At 48.6% G+C, this 20,566-nt stretch overlaps 1 protein-coding gene across 5 annotated transcripts in view; it reads right to left on the bottom strand.

Moving 5' to 3' along the window:
• GNG8 (G protein subunit gamma 8) overlaps window positions 1-20,133 on the bottom strand; it is a 72,444-nt gene extending 52,311 nt beyond the window's left edge. For 3 of the 5 annotated variants that reach the window (XM_085627960.1, XM_085627959.1, XM_085627962.1), the window contains exon 1: window positions 19,996-20,133. The gene's annotated coding sequence lies outside the window, so the exon portion shown is untranslated. Of the gene's footprint in view, window positions 1-18,692; window positions 18,733-19,995 lie in introns of those variants that run through there. The other 2 variants (XM_085627961.1, XM_085627964.1) reach the window with 2 other exon arrangements.
• Between the last annotated feature and the right edge of the window lie 433 nt (window positions 20,134-20,566).

The raw sequence follows: 20,566 nt of genomic DNA, 5'->3' as shown, positions 1-20,566 counted from the left end.
AGTTACTGAGACTTATAGTTAGGAATTAGCGTTTAAAAAAACCTTAGATATTCAATAAAAAAACAAAGGTTACAGGTATGTTATAGTTCGGAAATCGAATAGAAAACCTCAGAAATTCATTGAAAAAAACAAAGGTTACAGGGACGTTATAGTTAGGCTAAGGTTTCACTCATACAAAGCCAGTGAAATATAGCAGTTATAGTTATCTGAGCTAACTACAACTAGTGCCCCCCGCAATGCACTGCATGTGTCTTTACATTTTACATCACTCATGACATGGTCAATGACATTACTGATTACTGATGACATCTCAAATGACATCACCGATGATATCATCCACAGAAACACTGACACACCCACTCGCATCTCATACAACCTTTCATACACCCACTCCCAGTCCCACACAACCATTCACAGATCCATACCAGTACATACACACACACACTCACTGATTCATAGATCTACACACACATCCACTCACTCACCCATGCAGCCACTCTTACACCCTCTCGATCACTAATACAGCTATTGACATATCCACTCATACACTCAAGCATCCACTCACACACTGAGTCAGTTACCCATGGAGCTGAGCAAACACCTAGTCACTTACCCATATAGTCAATCACACAGCTACTTACTCACCCATACAGATACATACACACCCACTCACTTACTCATACAGAGACTAACATATACTCACTCACCTATGCAGTCACTGACACAAGCACACACTCAACCATACAGCCACTCTCACATTCACTCACTCACCCATACAGTCACTCACATACCCCATCACTCACCTATACTGCCTTTCACATACCCAGTTACTCACCCATATACCACTGACACATCCACTTACTCACTCACTCACCCACACTCAGTCATCCGTACAGCCCCTCACACACTCTTTCACTAACCCATACAGCCACTGACTCACCCACTAGCTCATCCATACAGGCAGTCCAACCCACCCACACCCACCCACACAGACAACCAAGCAGGTATTTAGCCAACCAATCACTCATTAATACAGCCACTCACATACCCACTCTCACACCCATACAGCCACTTAGACTCCAACTGACAGGCTGAAATAGACATTCAAACAAGCAGTCACTCACCAATACATTTACTGAGACACATAATCACTCACATATACAGTCAGTCACTCACATACTGAATCATCCAGGCAGGTACTCATACACCCACTGACTGACCAATACACCTTTGTATGTATATTTAACACGTGTTAGACCTGGCCCTTTGGCGTGAGTTTCCCTTCCACTTTTTGCTGATGTGCCTCATGTGTTTTGTTGGTGTTAGCTGCTCAGGGCACTGTGCCACTGCCAATCAGTGCCACAGTGCAAGTGCTCCCTATGAAAAGTGTATACATTCATTGGTGTCCATGTTTGGCTTATTTGGTTTACTATCAGCCCCTAGTAAAGTGCACCAGGAGTGCCAGGGCTTGTAAATACAAATGCTGCTGGTGGGCTTGCAGCACTGGTTGTGCCACCCACAGAAGCGGCCTAGTAAAATGTGTCTAAGGTCTGCCATTGCAGAACCTGCGTGCAGTCTGGTACTGTCATGCTGACTGCGCAAGTGCACCTACTTGCCAGTCCCTAAACCTTCCCTTAACTACATATTAGTCACCCCTATGGTAGGCCCAAGGGCAGGGTGCATTGTAGGCATAAGGTAGGACATGCCCTGATGTGTGTGGCATGTCCTAATAGTGAATTACAGCCATTTTCGTTTTTCACTATTGAAAGGCTACCTGCTCTCCATAGGCCAGAATGGGCTGCTGGAATTATTACACTCTATAATCCCAGCGGACTCAGAGAGCATGGTAGAAAGTCAAGTTTAGTATGCCTGAACTCAGAATAATAAAATACTTCTTTTAGTAAAGTTTATTTTAATATCCTGTGTTTGTAAATACTACTTTTAGAAAGATAGTATTTACTTGCCTAAGCCGTTTCAGTCCGCCTCTGCTGTGTGTGTGTGCTGCCTAGGTTCAGTGAGGGGCAGGGCTGGGGAATTCCAGGAGACAGGCTGGTTGCCAGGTGGTGGGTAGAGAGATTACACCAGGATGGGTGGGAGGAGTACACCTTGACTCTGAATAGACCTGTGCTCTGCCACCACAATGCTGGCTCCGCCCCCGGTGGAGCGGCTGATGTCTCTGCCCTGTGCACAGAAAGGAAAGAGCAGAGACACCACAACAAAGTGCTCCAAAACCGGACTGAGCCAGGCACAGGCCTCCTGGCCACAAAGAACAAAAGAAACTTTGTAGAAAAGAAGGAGCCCTGCTCCTAAGAAATCAGATCCTGTTTACGCCAAGAAGAAACTCTGCCTGAAGAGGAGGACCTGGGAAAGCTACATGGAGGACTACTGTCTCTAAGCCTGAGAGACTGACCTGTGGTGGGTGCCTTGCTGCAAGAAGGAGAGGAAAAGACTGAGAAAGACTGTTGAATCAACTTGTGCTTTGTGAACAATCTCCAAGGGCTTGTGTAGTGAATCAGCCACTTTTGTGGTCTGACACCCTATGATGACCCTCAACCACCACCATTCTTTACTGAATTAAGTGTGTTCTGCCTTTTAGTGGAATAGTCTTTCCAAGAATAGAAGGTATGGGATGTTGAGGTGCAGTCTTGTGGGTGATGGTGCACACATGTGCTCAATGTTGTGTACTGAGGGATTTAGTGTATAATGTTATTTGGGTTAGGTGAATTATGACTTTGACCTATTGGCTTTGACGTGGTCTAATGTCATTCTGCCTTCTGACTTTACCTTGCTTCAAACTTTTCTGTGTGCACAGTGGTGCTTGTAAGTTGTGTGGATGAGAATTATAGGTGCTCCTTGCTTTTTTGATTCCATCTTGCTTTGGGCCTTTGTGTGCATGGCTTAACTAACTCTGAAGCCATTTTCTGTGAAGAAGAGGGCATGTTTTGCTTTCCTGCTGTTTTTCGCATTTTACTGACTAGAGAGAACTGGTTCTTATCAGAGGAATGTACATGGTTTGACTTTTAGTCATAACAGGGGCCTGATCAACCCTTGGTCTGACCTTGAAGCAGGCTGGTACTGGCTCTCATGAGAACTAGGGGGCGTGGCTTGCTAGAAGCTTCGCTGTGTTTTGAATGTGTATTAAAAAGGGGAGTCTACACTGGCTCGGTGGAAGTTCATCCGTGGAGCAGACGTGCTGTCATGGAGGAGTAGAGGCTGGTGTCACCTCTGACCTTCACCCGGTTCAAGCAATGGACTCCCCTTGAGCAAAGCGGGGTGAAGTGATGGAGCATTAGGTGAGGTGTCTCTGCTACTAACTGTCTCTTGATTCTTTACTGATTCTCTCCTTTCCTTCTTATTTCTGATTCTTATATCCATACATATATATTTCTCATATATATATTTGCCTTGATTGTATGTTCAATCATATTATTGATATGTTAGAGTCTGCTATGTTAGGTGCATTTGGCTTACTGTGTGATGCTATTTACTAATAAATACATCCCAGATATACCAATTTGTCTTTTCCTTGTAGCAGGAGGTGTGGACTCTTCTTGGCCAAGTATTCTGTTGTAGAAGGATGGGTGAATTCCCTTCTGCAGGTAATTGTGTTATAGGAAGTTGGCGCTTCTCCTCACAAGTGATGCGCAAATTATTGTTTTCTTGCCTTGCCTTTGGGGGAGTGTTGAAAGTTTGCCCACCTTAGGAAGTGCTGTGTATATGTTATATTCCATAAAATTGGAACTGATATTCTCTCCCTGGGAAAGTGACGGTACATTACTTTGTCCAGGGGAGATCTAAGGTTTGTCATTACAGCTTGCTAATGAACTGTTGCCCCCTCGAGCCGGAGCTCGCACCGTAAGGAAAGACTATCTGATTCCAAGCCCCGAGCCTCTGCGACCCCGAGCCGCAGAGACCACTGCGAGGATCGACTACATGCAAGTTCGCCACGTCTGGTTGATGCCGACAGCGCTGCGCCGCTGAAATCACCCCCAAGCCGCCCCTCCTTCCACCCACCTCGAGGTGTGCCGTGAAGTCCCGAGGCGCCCCACCAAGCACCGTTGTCCCCGGTCAAGCGGGACTGCAACGCGACGCGGGATGCCCCTCTGAAGACTGCCGAGGCCGCCTCGAACTACCCGTAAAGAATAAAGTACTGTGCGCTCCGGACGCCCCTGTGCGAAGCGTAACCTCCGCTGTACGTTCCGTACTGTGCAGTACGACACCGTCCCCGTATGCTGCTCACGCGGGAAGTGTGAGGCTTAGAAGGATTCGTACCCAGCCCGTACGGAGCGTACTTGCAACTGTACGGCCCGTATGGTTTGGATCTCCGTACCCTTGCTCACCCGGGAAGCGCGAGGCGAAGAAGGAATCGTACTTGTGGTGTACAAAGCGTACCGCAGCCGGTACGATGCGTACCGACGCCGGTACGAAGCGTGCCGACAGTGCTACGGTGCGCACGGACCCCAAAGAAGCAGAAATTGCACCTAATTTTGCCCTTTTGAGAACTGTGGCCTCCTGGAACATTGCATACAAGTAACTGGAACTCTCTTTGAAAGTTAAGGATTGTATTTTGAAGCTTGCTTGAAGAGTCTACCTATAAAGAGCTTTATTTTTGATAAATACAGTCTTGTGTCTCTGTGTGGTGGGTTGGTGGTTATTGTGGGACGCCCTAAATGCTTAGCCGCATGCCCTCTGGAATCTAGCCTGACTGCTCGCGCCACGTTACCTAGAGGGTGAGCAGGGGTTATTTTTCAAGAGTAATCCTTTGCCCTGACGTAGAGGAAAGGGTCCCTGCTTGTCGCAAGTGCATACCTGCGCCAACCAGAGACACCGGATTCTAACATTGGTGGCAGCGGTGAGGATCACGGATTTGCATTTGTGGTGTCTGCGCAGTGATTACTAGCCATTGCACAGTGAGGACATTCCAGTAGCTTAAGCCACAGACTTTTAATTTTTGCTTGCCAAGAAAGAAGATCCCTTGTGTTTGGAGTCATGCCTGGCCCAAACAGCATAGAGAAAACAGTATCTGAAACCTCTGAGATAGAAGGAATTGAATGGGATGAGTCAAAACTGGACAGCTACACAAAAGTCGAACGCAAGTACTTCTGCAAGAAGCTTAAGGTTCCACATGTAGGATGCAGGAACAAATCGGATCTCTACAAGGCACTGAAAGCCTGGATTGAATCAAGGGGTGCAACTGAGGAAGTTGTACCATTGGAACCAGCAGAGAGCGTTCATAGTTTTGGCAGAGGCCTGTTGCCAGAGGAGCTGGCAGACAGACAGGCCACCAGGGATCATGAAATGAAGTTGGCAGAGCTGAAAGTTAAAAGCCAATTGGAGCTAGAAAGCAAGTAGATGGCTCTGGAAGAAAGAAAAATTCAGATGGAGCACGACATGAAAATGAGGGAGCTGGAGCTGAAAGCCAAAAGTTTGGAAAACGCTCCCTCTGGTGGCAGCGCAACGCCGGTGCAGGTAGAGTCAAGGGTGTACATACCAAAAGATGTAGTGAAAGAGTATTTTAAGAATGACAACATAGGGCAATGGTTCAAGGCCTATGAGGTAGCCATGTCTTCCCCCCGGGTCCCTGAGAGAGATTGGGGAGCGGGGTTGTGGGGGCGGTTCCTCACTGAGGGGCGGGACACACTCTTAGATTTGCCCTCTGAAGTCTATAACTCTTACCCCCACATGAAGGAAGCTTTAATGACCAGATATGGGCGAACTCCTGAATTATATAGACAGAGGTTCAGGGGGTGTACCAAGATTGCGGGGAGTACGTATGTGGAGTATGTAACCTTTTTCTGCAGAGCACTGGATGGCTGGGTGAAGGGTAGCAAAGTGACCAAGGTCTCTTTGATTTAATTGCATGGGAGCACTTGTCCCTTAATTGTTTTCCTGAGCTACGCCAACACCTGATTGATAGCAAGCTGACTAACCCTAGGAAGCTTGCTGAAGAGGCGGACCGCTGGGTCAGCACCAGGGTCCACAAGGGTCAAGTGGTAGACTCCGCCAAGGGTGGGCAGGGTCCCCAGCAGAAGAGTGGGGGGGGGACAGGGGAAAACAGAAAGGGTTCCCAAAAGGCCCCCAAAGTAATACCCAAGGGAGCCAGCAGAAAGGTTCTCAGCCTCCCCCACCCCCGAAGCAGACCGGGGCCCCGACAGTTAAACCTGTTCCCAAGGAGCACCCTCAATTTTATAAATTTGGTGAACTGGGTCACTTTGCCAGTGATCCCAAGTGTCGCTAGTATGTGAAACCAGCACTCACTGGTGCTCTACCCAAGCAGATGGCTACAGTAGCCTTTGGGGAGGAGATAGAAGTCGAAGGTGTGTGGGACCCCGTCCAGCTGACCCTAGTCTCATTGGGAGACAGTGAAATGGTCCCTGAAACCTACTTGCCCTCCAACACTAAGAAATATGGGCAAGTGGTGACCGTCAATGGGAGGAAGGTAAAGGCTCTTCGAGGCACAGGCGCCAGTGTGACTGCAGTGCGGCAGCACCTGGTATATCAAGAGCAGGTTGTACCCCATGCCTATTGTCGGGTTGTCAATGCTGACAACACAGCGAGCCATTGTCCAATGGCTCAAGTTCCTTTTGAGTGGGGGGGTCTCTGGTACTCTGCAAGTCGCTGTGAGAAATGCCATGCCTGTAGACTGTCTCCTAGGGAATAATTTGGAGAGCTCCCCTTGGGAAAAGGTGGAGAAGACAGCTCACCTGCGGATGGTGGGTTTACCTGACTGGGCGTGCGTGACCACCCGGTCGATGGCAGCCAGTAGGGGTGTTCAGGAGATCCTGGAGCCTGAGGGAGAGGCCCAGGAACCGGCCTTAGGGAGAGGGCGCAGGAGGCGCGGGAAACCAGCCCTTAAAGTTCCCACGGCCCAGGAGGAAGCAGACCTTGAGGGGGATGCCCTGGAGCCTACCGGGGAACAGATAGCCGAACTGGGGGTCCTGGCTGAGCTGACCCATTGCCAGCAATAAGGAGGCCCCTCCAGGGAGGAATTCTGCAGGGAGCAGAAAGAGTGCCCCTCTCTCGTGGGTATGCGGCAGCAGGCTGCAGCCCAGGCCAATGGTGATCAGTCTGGTACACATTTCATCTACTGGGAGAATGACCTCCTGTACTCAGAGCCTAAGGTTGCTGAACCTGGGTCAGCCCGTGCGCTGGTGGTACCCCAGAAGTTCAGAGCCTTCCTACTGGGGCTGGCTCACGATGTGCCATTAGCAGGGCATTTGGGGCAGGACAAGACCTATGAGAGGCTTGTCACCCACTTTTATTGGCCTCAAATGCACAAGAGCTCAGATGCTCATTGTAGGACCTGCCAGACTTGCCAGGCAAGTGGTAAGAGTGGAAGGAAGCAAAAGGCTCCACTTTAACCTTTCCCTGTGGTCAGTACCCCATTCCAGCGAGTGGGGATTGACATTGTGGGGCCACTGGACCCCAAGACAGCCATGGGCAACAGGTTCATCCTGGTCTTGGTGGACCATGCCACCCGGTACCCTGAAGCCATCCCTCTGAGGACAGTGACGGCCCCCGTGGTGCGACGGGCACTGATGGGAATTTTCTCACGAGTGGGATTCTCTCTAGAGATGGTGTCTGACAGGGGCACCAATTTCATATCAAAATATATGAAATCCCTTTGGCAAGAGTGTGGTGTAACCTACAAATTCACCACCCCTTACCATCTCCAAGGAAACGGGTTGGTTGAGAGATTCAACCGAACCCTAAAGGGCATGATTATGGGTCTTGAGGAACCCATGAGGAGTAAGTGGGGCGTCCTCTTACCATGCCTTCTCTTTGCGTACAGTGAGGTGCCACAGAAGTCTCTAGGGTTCAGTCCCTTTGAATATCTGTATGGCCACCCAGTACGGGGACCTCTCAGGCTGGTCAAGGAAGGCTGGGAGCAATCTCCCAGGAAACCTCCCCAGAATGTATACAGTTACATGCTGGCCTTCAGGAACCAGACTAGGCATTTCAGGCAACTTGCTGAGGCAAATGTTGAAGCCAGCCAGGAGGAAATGAAGCGGTGGTACGACCAGAATGCCACTCTGGTTGAGCTTCAACCTGGACAAAAGGTATGGGTCCTGGCCCCTGTGGAGCCTTGTGCACTCCAAGACAAGTGGACCGGGCCCTTTGAGATTGTGGAGCGCAAGAGTTCTGTCACCTATTTGGTGGACTTGCAGTCTCCCAGGAACCCCTTGAGGGTCCTACATGTCAATCGACTAAAGCCCCATTTGGAGAGGTCCGAAGTGGGCATGCTCTTGGCCACAGATGATGGGGCGGAAGAGGATTCCGAGCCTCTTCCTGACCTCCTGGTAGCCTCAGAGCGAGACGGGTCAGTGGATGGAGTTAACCTCTCACCCACCCTAACCCCTGAGCAACAGGATGACTGCCGCCAGCTGCTGGGGCAGTTTCCTGACCTGTTCTCCCTAGTTCTTGGTGTCACAGAATGGTGCGTCCATGATGTGGACACAGGAGACAGCTTACCTGTGAAGCACAAGGCTTACAGAGTAACTGACAGGGTCAGAGCCTGCATCAAAGAGGAGGTCTCAAAGATGCTTGCTCTAGGGGTGGTTGAGTCCTCCAGCAGTCCTTGGGCCAGCCCAGTGGTCTTGGTCCCAAAGGCTGCAGCGCCGGGTGCCACACCCGAACTCCGGTTCTGTGTGGATTACAGAGGACTCAACTAAGTCACCAAGACTGACGTGCACCCCTGCCCCAGAGCTGATGAGCTCATCGATCGGTTAGGGGCTGCCCGGTATCTCAGCACGTTTGATTTGACGTCTGGGTACTGGCAGATCGCCTTGACTGATGGGGCCAAAGAGAGGTCCGCATTCTCCACACCAGATGGGCATTTCCAGTTCCGGGTTATGCCATTTGGGATGAAGAATGCCCCTGCCACCTTCCAGAGGTTGGTCAACCAGGTGTTGGCTGGGCTGACCGAGTTCAGCGCCGTCTACCTAGATGACATCGCAGTGTTCAGTGGCACATGGAAAGAACACCTGCACCACCTCTGGGAAGTATTGATGGCACTGTGCAAGGCAGGCCTCACGATCAAGGCAAGCAAGTGTCAGATCGGGCAGGGTTCCGTGGTGTACTTGGGACACCAAGTGGGCCCCTTCAACCCAAGATTGAAACCATCCTGGCTGGGGACCCCCCAAAGACCCAGACAGAGGTGAGGGCCTTTTTAGAACTCACAGGGTACTACAGGAGGTTTGTCAAGGGGTATGGCAGCATTGTTGCTCCCTTGACAGAGCTGACTTCGAAGAAGCAGCCCAGGAAAGTGATCTGGACTGACACCTGTCGGAAGGCTTTTGACACCCTGAAGACTGCCATGTGCACCGCGCCCGTGCTCTTGGCTCCTGACTTCTCCAAAGAATTCCTAGTGAAGACAGACGCATCAGAGCATGGTGTAGGGGCTGTTCCCTCACAGATAACGGAGGAGGGCTGGGACCAACCTGTAGCCTTCATTAGTAGGAGGTTACTTCCACTGGAGCAAAGGTGGAGTGCAATCGAGCAAGAAGCATTTGCTGTGGTCTGGGCGCTGAAGAAGCTAAGACCCTACTTGTTTGGGTCTCACTTCCGGGTTCAGATCGACCACAGGCCCCTCAGATGGTTGATGCAAATGAGGGGTGAGAACCCAAAACTGTTGAGGTGGTCCATCTCCCTACAGGGTATGGACTTTACGGTGGAACATCGCCCTGGCACAGATCACGCCAATGCTGACGGTCTGTCCAGGTTTTTCCGCCTTAGTGAAGAGGAACTCCCTGGGGTAGGGAAATTCCCCCCACATTTCAGCTGGAGGGGACATGTGTTAGACCTGGCCCTTTGGTGTGAGTTTCCCTTCCACTTTTTGCTGATGTGCCTCATGTGTTTTGTTGGTGTTAGCTTCTCAGGGCACTGTGCCACTGCCAATCAGTGCCACAGTGCAAGTGCTCCCTATGAAAAGTGTATACATTCATTGGTGTCCATATTTGGCTTATTTGGTTTACTATCAGCCCCTAGTAAAGTGCACCAGGAGTGCCAGGGCTTGTAAATACAAATGCTGCTGGTGGGCTTGCAGCACTGGTTGTGCCACCCACAGAAGTGGCCTAGTAAAATCTGTCTAAGGTCTGCCATTGCAGAACCTGCGTGCAGTCTGGTACTGTCATGCTGACTGCGCAAGTGCACCTACTTGCCAGTCCCTAAACCTTCCCTTAACTACATTTAGTCACCCCTATGGTAGGCCCAAGGGCAGGGTGCATTGTAGGCATAAGGTAGGACATGCCCTGATGTGTGTGGCATGTCCTAATAGGGAATTACAGCCATTTTCGTTTTTCACTATTGAAAGGCTGTCTGCTCTCCATAGGCCAGAATGGGCTGCTGGAATTATTACACTCTATAATCCCAGCGGACTCAGAGAGCATGGTAGAAAGTCAAGTTTAGTATGCCTGAACTCAGAATAATAAAATACTTCTTTTAGTAAAGTTTATTTTAATATCCTGTGTTTGTAAATACTACTTTTAGAAAGATAGTATTTGTTGCCTAAGCCATTTCAGTCCACCTCTGCTGTGTGTGTGTGCTGCCTAGGTTCAGTGAGGGGCAGGGCTGGGGAATTCCAGGAGACAGGCTGGCTGCCAGGTGGTGGGTAGAGAGATTACACCAGGATGGGTGGGAGGAGTACACCTTGACTCTGAATAGACCTGTGCTCTGCCACCACAATGCTGGCTTCGCCCCCTGTGGAGCGGCTGATGTCTCTGCCCTGTGCACTGAAAGGAAAGAGCAGAGTCACCACAACAAAGTGCTCCAAAACCGGACTGAGCCAGGCACAGGCCCCCTGGCCACAAAGAACAAAAGAAACTCTGTATAAAATAAGGAGCCCTGCTCCTAAGAAATCAGATCCTGTTTACGCCAAGAAGAAACTCTGCCTGAAGAGGAGGACCTGGGAAAGCTACATGGAGGACTACTGTCTCTAAGCCTGAGAGACTGGCCTGTGGTGGGTGCCTTGCTGCAAGAAGGAGAGGAAAAGACTGAGAAAGACTTTTGAATCAACTTGTGCTTTGTGAACAATCTCCAAGGGCTTGCTAGTGAACTGCTGCCCCCTCGAGCCGGAGCTCGCACCGTAAGGAAAGACTGTCTGATTCCAAGCCCCGAGCCTCTGCGACCCCGAGCCGTAGAGACCACTGCGAGGATCGACGACACGCAAGTTCGCCACGTCTGGTTGATGCCGAGAGCGCTGCGCCGCTGAAATCACCCCGGAGCCACCCCTCCTTCCACCCACCTCGAGGTGTGCCGTGAAGTCCCGAGGGGCCCCACCAAGCACAGTTGTTCCCGGTCAAGCAGGACTGCAACGCGATGCGGGACGCGGGACGCCCCTCTGAAGACTGCCGAGGCCGCCTCGAACTCCCCGTAAAGAATAAGGTACTGTGCACTCCGGACGCCCCTGTACGAAGCGTACCCTCCGCTATACGGTCCGTACTGCACAGTACGCCACCGTCCCCGTACGCTGCTCACACGGGAAGCGTGAGGCTTAGAAGGATTCGTACCCAACCCGTACGGAGCGTACTTGCAACTGTACGGCCCGTACGGTTAAGATCTCCGTACGCTTGCTCACGCGGGAAGTGTGAGGCGAAGAAGGAATCGTACTTGTGGTGTACGAAGCGTACCGAAGCCGGTAGGACGCGCACCGACGCCGGTACGAAGCGTGCCGACAGCGCTACGGTGCGCACGGACCCCAAAGAAGCAGAAATTGCACCTAATTTTGCCCTTTTGAGAACTGTGGCCTCCTGGAACATTGCATACAAGTAACTGGAACTCTCTTTGAAAGTTAAGGATTGTATTTTGAAGCTTGCTTGAAGAGTCTACCTATAAAGAGCTTTATTTTTGATAAATACAGTCTTGTGTCTCTGTGTGGTGGGTTGGTGGTTATTCTGGGACGCCCTAAATGCTTAGCCTCATGCCCTCTGGAATCTAGCCTGACTGCTCGCGCCACATTACCTAGAGGGTGAGCAGGGGTTATTTTTCAAGAGTAATCCTTTGCCCTGACGTAGAGGAAAGGGTCCCTGCTTGTCGTAAGTGCATACCTGCGACAACCAGAGACCCCGGATTCTAACAACACTCAAAAACGTTTTTAAAACACTCACAGTCACCGGATGATGTAATCAGTAACGTCATTTGAGATGTCATCAGTGATGTCTCTAAACATGACCAAATGTTAGAGGGACATTATAGTTAGGTTCAGATTTCACTCGTACAAAACCAATGAAATTCAGCAGTTATAGTTACCTGAGCTAACTATAACGTACACCCTTGCAATGCACTGCTCATTTCCTCACATATTACACTGATGATATCACTGATGACATCTCAAATGACATCACTGATGACATCACTGATGACATCACTATTTCAGATCACCCACAGAACCACTCAAACACCCACTCACACCTCCATGCAACATGTCAAATTCCCACTCACACACCCACACAACTACTCACAAACCCATTCACAAACTCATATAAATACTCATGCATTCACTCACTTATCCATATAGCCATCCACTCAGTGACTCATACAGGCACTCACACAACCAGTCACTCACGCACAACTACTCACAAACCCATTCACAAACTCATATAAATACTCATGCATTCACTCACTTATCCATATAGCCATCCACTCAGTGACTCATACAGGCACTCACACAACCAGTCACTCACGCAGACAATCACACACCAACTCACTTACTCATCGAGATACTAAAATGTGTACTCAGTCACCTAAGCAGTCACTGAGACAACCACATAGTCTCCCATAGAGCTTCTCTCACACCTACTTACTCACCTATACAGGCACTCACACACACAGTCACTCACCTATACATCCACTCACACACCCACTGACTCACCCATACACTCAATCACACACCCATACAGCCACTGATGCACGCTCACACTCACCCATACAGACATTCATGCAAGTGCTCACTCATGCATACAGCCACTCATGCACTCTCTCATTAACCAATTATAGCCCCTCACACACTGGCTCACTCACCCATACAGCCACACATGCACCCTCTCATTCACCATTTACAACCACTTACACACCCACTAAATCACCCATACAGCCACTCAGCCACTCATAAAGCCACTCACTCATCTATATAGTGTCTCACATACCCACTCACTCATCCAAGCGCTACTTACACACCCACTCACTCACCCCTACAGACACTCACACACCCACTTGTTCATCCAAACGGCCAACACATATCCACTCTCACATAGGGATACACAGTTACGCAGATACTCACATAATATGTTTTAAAATAGAATCACTCATTAGTAGTACACAAAGAAAACTAATTGAACATTTGTGATACCATAGTATATACGTGTAACACTCAGAAACTTTTAGAATGTCATCAGTGGTGTCATCAGTGATTTCATTTGAGATGTCATCAGTGATGTCATCCGTGATATCACTGACCATGCAATGAGTGATTTAATATGTGAAGTCATAAGCAGTGCATTGCAGGGATGTAAGTTATAGTTAGCTCAGGTAACTATAACTGCTGAATTTCTCTGGTTTTGTCAAGTGAAATCTGAGCCTAACTAGAACATCCTTTAACCTTTGATTTTTTTCAGTGAATATATATGTATAAATATCTTTAAGGTACATAGATATGGGGTTAACAATAGTAAATCTAAACATGGCTATGTGCACTTACCTTTCGATATTTTTTCAATCAATATTTTTTCCATGATATTACTGTGCCATGAAATTCTTGTAATCGATATTCCAGAGTACAATTGTATCTATTCTGTCTATCTTTCTCCCCTCCCTCTTTTGCCTTCCCTCTCTGCATCATCTTTTCTCCTTTCTATGTCATCCTTTTCCACTTTTCTTCTTCCTTTACTTCTGGCTGGAATCCTCCTTTCCTCCCCACAGTACAATCCCTCCTTAGTGAGATTTACAGATTTACAGTGAGCAAAACAATCTGTAGCTTCAAGAAACTTCACACTTAAGAGAGAGTGGATGGGGACATTTGGAAACGGTGCATGATTTTAACATCTACAGTGAGCAAAAATCCCATGGCGGGTCTTAAATGGGCTTTACAACTCATGGCTTCAATTGAGCATCCCGTACTTTGTCAAGGTTCTTTGTAGAAACACAAACTAAGTAGAACTTTGTAGCCAATGTCATACTGGGAAAGAGTCATTATATAAAGAGATGACGGACGTAGGTCACTACCAGCCCTACTAAAATCAGTTGAATGACAGGTGCTGCATATGAGTTTTTAGACACAAAGGGCCTCATTTAGATATTGACGGATGGGTTACTCCATCACAACAATGAGGTGTATCCCATCCACTGAAATCTAAATTCCATAGGATATTGTGGGATTTATATTTCGGCGGACGGAACCCATTGTGACGGAGTAACCCATCGGCCAGTATCAAAATCAGGCCCTATTGCTGCATTTGTAACTAATATCACTGAGTACAACAAGAAAGACAATCTAGATCAGTGAACCCTCTCGATCAGAAACAGTAACTATGTTACTTTTTTCAATATTACATGAGCAAGCATGCCTCTCCAAAGTGTTTCACCACTACAGACTTGGTTCACTTTTGCTAGTATTCTTGATTTCACATGTGCATCCAACTCCCACGGAAGACTCTTGGTTTGGGATTTTTACCAAATCTGATGACACACAATCATAGTTATAACCAATGCAAAAACAACAGTTGATGGACAGAATGCAGAACAATGTCATACATTCACTCCAACACAGAGATCTGGGCCTAAATCCATCTTTTTTTGCTCACCATGCCATTCAAGTTTGAACCCAACCATATGCAAATCAGTCTTGACCCTGTACCTCATGGGAACAGTCCAGCCCAAACTGCCAAGCCAGGTCCTCCCTGGACTGGAAACAAGCATCCTAGGACCACTGTGCCACTGGAATCAAGCTATCCTGGCTGAAGAGGGGTGAAACCCCAAAATCGGTCCTAGGATGCTTGTTTCCGGTCCAGGGAGGACTCGGCGTGGCAGTTCGGGCTGGACTGTTCCCATGAGGCACAGTGTCAAGACTGATTTGCATATGGCTAGGTCTAAACTGGGGGGACATGGTGAGCAAAAGAATGATGGATTTAACCCAGATCTCTTGACTGGGGGTGTATGTTTTGATTTGTTCTGCATTCCGTCCATCCATTGTGTGTCTTTTGCTTTCTCGCCCTAAGTTATAACCAATGGGCCAGTAGGGCTATGATAATTCTTGCATTAAAAGAGAATGGCCCAGTGTTGGTGAACGATGAGCGTTGTTGGAATAATCAAAGACTGTCCCAAACATCTGTGGTGGATCAGCTCCTCGTGCACCACAGTAGGGCAATTCTCTGTTAAAGTATTTTAAAAACAAACTGAGATAGGCTAAATTTAAGAATGAAAGATGTTTCAGGCTACAAACGTCTGAAGCCTCCTGGTCTCTTCCTACCACAGCACTAACGTGGCAAACATGTCCTTAATGCTTTCAATGCTAACCAAAGTCAGTGTTCGAAGTGAGCAAATAACTCTGCTCTGCTGGTGGAGTTTGCAGAGTGTTGACCACTTTGAGTTCCCCATGAAACGAGGACTCCCGGGAAAACTCCACCACCCTCCGCGTGGTAGAGTTTTTTCTCACATGAGGCTCACCAGCATTAAGTTGTCGAACACGAGCAAGAATTTGCATCCACTAGCATGATTTTCGGGTGCTAGAATCCCTCCCAGCGAGATTTCTCAATGCGGGCTGTTGCAGCATGTTGCAACCATATGCATTGAGAAAACTGCCTCTCGAGTAGAAAATGTACTCGAGAGGCCCTCTGGTGTGCCTCATGGTGCCATTCTCACTGATTTTACAGCACGGAACAGGGCCCTGCTGCTAAAAATCAGCACGACGTACTGATTTCCACCAACTCGTGGAACTCCATGGAATCTCACTGAGTTTTTATATAACTCCCCAGTGAAACTCTGTGAGTTCCGCCTACCCCTTGTCAGAGCCACTTTTATTATGCAACAGGGGATGAGCGCCAAACTATGCTGCATGGTTAACTAAATTATGCAGCAAGAAAGCTCAAATTATGCGACATAATGCAGCACATTTTTTGATAGTCATTCTTAATTATTTGGTTCTTTTTACACATGTTATCACTGCCTGTCCAAATGTTTCACCTAATTGATATCAGTTCAACATAAAAATGCAGCAATAACCAACTGAGTGTTTACCACTCAACCTTTCAAAGAGCTTTCACTGCCTGGCAACACGGCTGCAAGTGTAGTAAGTTTTGACATATTTGCACTAGAACTTTTTTTTGTTACAATCCGCAAATTATGCAGCATGTGATAGATAATGTGACACATGCCTCAAGTCCATAATTATGAACAGACGCAGAATCGCATCATTTCAGTGGCCCTGACAAGATCTTAGATCCTGATTGTGTCTGTGACCCCAATTGACTATGCAATAGCATGTAAATGAAGTTGAGAGGACCAGGGGATGTAAATTGTGTTTGTTTAGAATAGTAAGCTCTTCTTTGCAGCTGGAGTATCTTGCAGTTGTGTGAGCTTAGTTTATATTTGTGTATAGTCATATCTATATGAGACTCACAAAACGTAAATTGTACTACATATGCCTGGAGCAAAAAGCAACAGAACTATCGAAAGTTAATCGACAAGTCTAAGAAAACATCAATGGTTGCATTAGGGATCAGAACAATGTTCACATGTTTTCTAAAGCATGCAACTTCACAAATCCAGGTTATCATACATGTTGTGTGCAAGCATCAACCTATTTTCGGCTTTTGCTCCCACACGCTGACATCTACAACATGGGAGGCAGGCTTTACTTGTCTACCGCCCATTGCATTGGAAGGGAGACTTAGAAACGCCAGTAACTCCCCATAGAGCCAAGTCATTGGTGCAACACAGTCAGTACTCCACTATAAAGCTTAGTAGTCCTGGGTGCCCTTTAACCCCTTCGCCACGGCAGGTATTCCGCCACAGCGCTGTGGGGGTTTGGGGGCAGGTGCGGTGGCGCTGTGCTCGTGACGGAACCACTCCGTCACGAGCCACGGTTGAGCTGTGCTCATGACGGAGTGGTTCCGTCACGTCTCCGCCCACTGCGCTAATCGCCCGCACAGGCGGGGAATTAGCGCCGCGTGGGCGGAGCGGCCGCCAACGGCCGCAGCATGACGGAACCACTCCGTCATGAGCACAGCGCAACCGTGGCTCATGATGGAGTGGTTCCGTCATGAGCGGGGAAGGAGTTAAGGTTTAAGTGCTAAAGACATCAACTAAGCAAACAACTCCCCATATGTTCTCCCCCCTCTTTTCTTTCTTCTTTGTCACAACCTTCTCTTCTTTTTCTCATGTCCTTATCTATATCTCCTCTGCATCTTTCCATGCCCCTGTGCCATTTCTGACTACTCCACTGTACATTTCCTCTCTGTGTGTCCTAATGCATTTCTTGGTATCCTTCTAACTCACCTTTGTCTGTCTCTCTCTTTTTGCCCCTATAGCCCTCTCCATCCATTGCTCCATCTCAGACCGCCCAAGCTTATCCCATCTCTTTTTTGGATCCTTATCATCCTCTTCTTATTCTCCTTGCATCCCATACATTTCTCACTTTGACCCCCATCTGTGCTCCTACATGATTCTGTTTTTCTGCACTTCATAACTCTTGTCTTTGTTGCTCCCCTGTCTTTCTCTCTCTCTCTCGCTCTCGCGCTCTCTCTCGCTCCCTTATTCCACTTTCCCCTTCCACGTCTTCTCCCTAGGGTTTCTTCCACCGTTGCAGTCCTCTTTGCTCTCCCTGTGCTCTTACATATCACTCCAATGTGTCTTTGCTCTCCCTGTGCTCTTACATATCACTCCAATGTGTCTTTGCCTTTCCCTGTGCTCTTACATATCACTCCAATGTGTCTTTGCCTTTCCCTGTGCTCTTACATATCACTCCAATGTGTCTTTGCCTTTCCCTGTGCTCTTATATATCACTCCAATGTGTCTTTGCCTTTCCCTGTGCTCTTACATATCACTCCTTTGTCTTTTTCTCACTATGCAAGTACATGTCACTACTCTGTATCTTTGTTCTCCTTGTTCCCTTACATATCACTACTCTGTGCATTTCCTTTTCCCTGTACCCATCCCTCCCATCCCCCTTTGCCTGTATCCACCACTCCTAGATCCTGTGCTCTCTGTGCCCCCTTCTCAATCAATCTCTGTGCCTTTCTCTCTCCCGGTGTTCCTATCTGTTTCACTTTTGCCTGTAACTCTATCTCGTGTCCATCACTCGGTCTCTTGCTCTACTTGGGACCTTATAATAAACTGGTCGTCTCCTTCTTCTCCCTGTGCACTCATGCACCTCTCCAGAAAACTTAACTGAAACCGTCATACTAAGGGACCGCAGGGCTAACCGCGGCTACCGGCCCAAAATACACCCCTATCCCACAGCAATCTATCTTCCACCACCTCCTTCATCACACTCTACGTCCTGCGTCCTCAGACCCCTCTGATCTGTCACAAACGACAAAAAAACACACTTCCCACATAGGATCACAACTATTCACCCCCATCGCTCGCTGTGTAGCATGCTTCCCGTCTGAAAATGCGCTTCCACGCCCTGTGCGGTATATGAAGCGCTACGTGAATGACACAATACAATGACACCTTATCTCTTCCTATCCGTCACTTACCCTTCTCTTCCCTGCTTCCTTCCCTCTCGCTGTGCTGCCGCGCGCCTCTTTGTCATTTTGCCTCTCTACCCCCCTCCTGTCCTCTCAGCTCTCTCCCTCAACGCCCCTCTTCCACCCTTCACTCTTCTCATTCACCCCCTCGCACCCGTCCATCTCTTTATGTCACTCTTGCCTCACGTTTATCCTTTCCTCTCAATGTTCCATGGCGCTCTCAGTGTCACGCTAGTGTTTTGTTTCTTTTCTCTTTCTCTGCCTCTACTTGCCCTCCTCTTTGCCTTTCCCTTGTCCATTAGACCCCCAGTCTTTTCTCTCCTTTTTGTCCCTTCCTCACTTTTCCCTCTCCAAATGTAACTCTTACCTCTGTGCCCTTTCCACACACGCGGGTACTCGCCCACAGACCACTGCGTCACGCCTCAGAGGCACCATACCATGGCAGGGGGCACCACCAACTCACATATTACTTTCTCAGAAACGCACGTCTTCAGCACTGTAAACCCACGTGCTGCCTTCTCCTTCAGAAAACGCGCACAAACCACTATAAATCCGCCACTCCCCATCCTACACGCAGAGACACTGCACTGGTCACTATTGCATGGGTGCGGATTACAAATATGGATTATTATGATATATCCCCGTCACCACAGCAATCAAGTGGCCACGTCCACGCGTGGGCAGCTCATCTAGTCACCCAGACCACGATCTTTCTTTGTATTCTGGAACTGGTAGTTCTGTATCTCTAATTAACCCGGGACTACAAACCCCCGAATGAAAAGACTAAACCTAGACTGTGAGAGCGCCTAGAAGTGTGAAGCGTGTCAGCTCCGCGCTCCTTAACCATGAAAGACACCGAAAGCTGAACTCCCCCTGCTGCCTTCTGTAGAGCACCAATGCGTCCGCCACCTTAACCCCCACACACTCGCTTCCCTACACCCACCCTCACCTCGCCAGAGAAACTATTCAACGCCTCTCCAACAAAGACAGGAGCAGGCAGACAATAGGACTCTTGAGGAGGAGCAGGCAGCAAGGAGAAGTGTGAGGGATGCGAGACGAGCAGACAGAATGTGATGGGGGAGACAGGCAAGAGAATGGCTGAATGCCAGACAGACAAACAAAAGGATGCGGAGGCAGATTGACAAGGTGATGCTCGACAAAGAGAAGTCGAAACAAACAGGATGATGTTCAGACAAACAGGGAGATGTGCAGACGGATACGTAGACACATGCAGGATAAAAACGGACAGACAGACGCGCGTTGAAGCAGGCATGAGGAAAGGAGAAAGGATGCCAGGTTGTCTCTGTCTCACCCGGTTTGAAGGCAGCGGGTTTCCCAGGCTGTGGAAGAGACGAGTCGAAGCAGCCGGCTCAGAATTCGTCACCTGTTGCTCTGAGGCTCATGGTAAAGTTTTTTTGTCCCTGGTCTTTGTGAGCAGAGCATCCCTTTAGACCGCTGAGACATGCGGGGCCCCTCCCTTCTCAGCAGGTCTGGGCTCAGCTGTCTCTGTGTGAGGAGTCACGCGGGCATGCCCGCAGTCGCACGGGTAATCACAGCATTATGCAAAGAGCAGACACTCAGAAAGACCCAGAGCAATAGCTATACTCATGACAAGCACGCGCGAAACAATAACAAAACAAAGACACACACAAAGATATATACCAACAGGGACAAATACAAAAGCACACGGATTCAAACTTGTCTAAACACACACACACACACAGGGCCTGTCCCCTCACACAGCGGACAACAGAGGACAGCAGTAAGAAATGAACACACAAACTTGCACAGGGAGACAAAAACATAAACTGGAACAAATGCACCCACGGAATAAACAACTATGGTTACTCTCACAGACACAAAACAGTCGAATGCAAGTAAAT

This window comes from Triturus cristatus, chromosome 9 (assembly GCF_964204655.1).
Source record: "Triturus cristatus chromosome 9, aTriCri1.1, whole genome shotgun sequence".
Taxonomy (NCBI): Eukaryota; Metazoa; Chordata; class Amphibia; order Caudata; family Salamandridae; genus Triturus; species Triturus cristatus.
The sequence above is the reverse complement of the archived record's forward strand: the minus strand, read 5'-3'. Positions and strand labels throughout refer to the sequence as shown.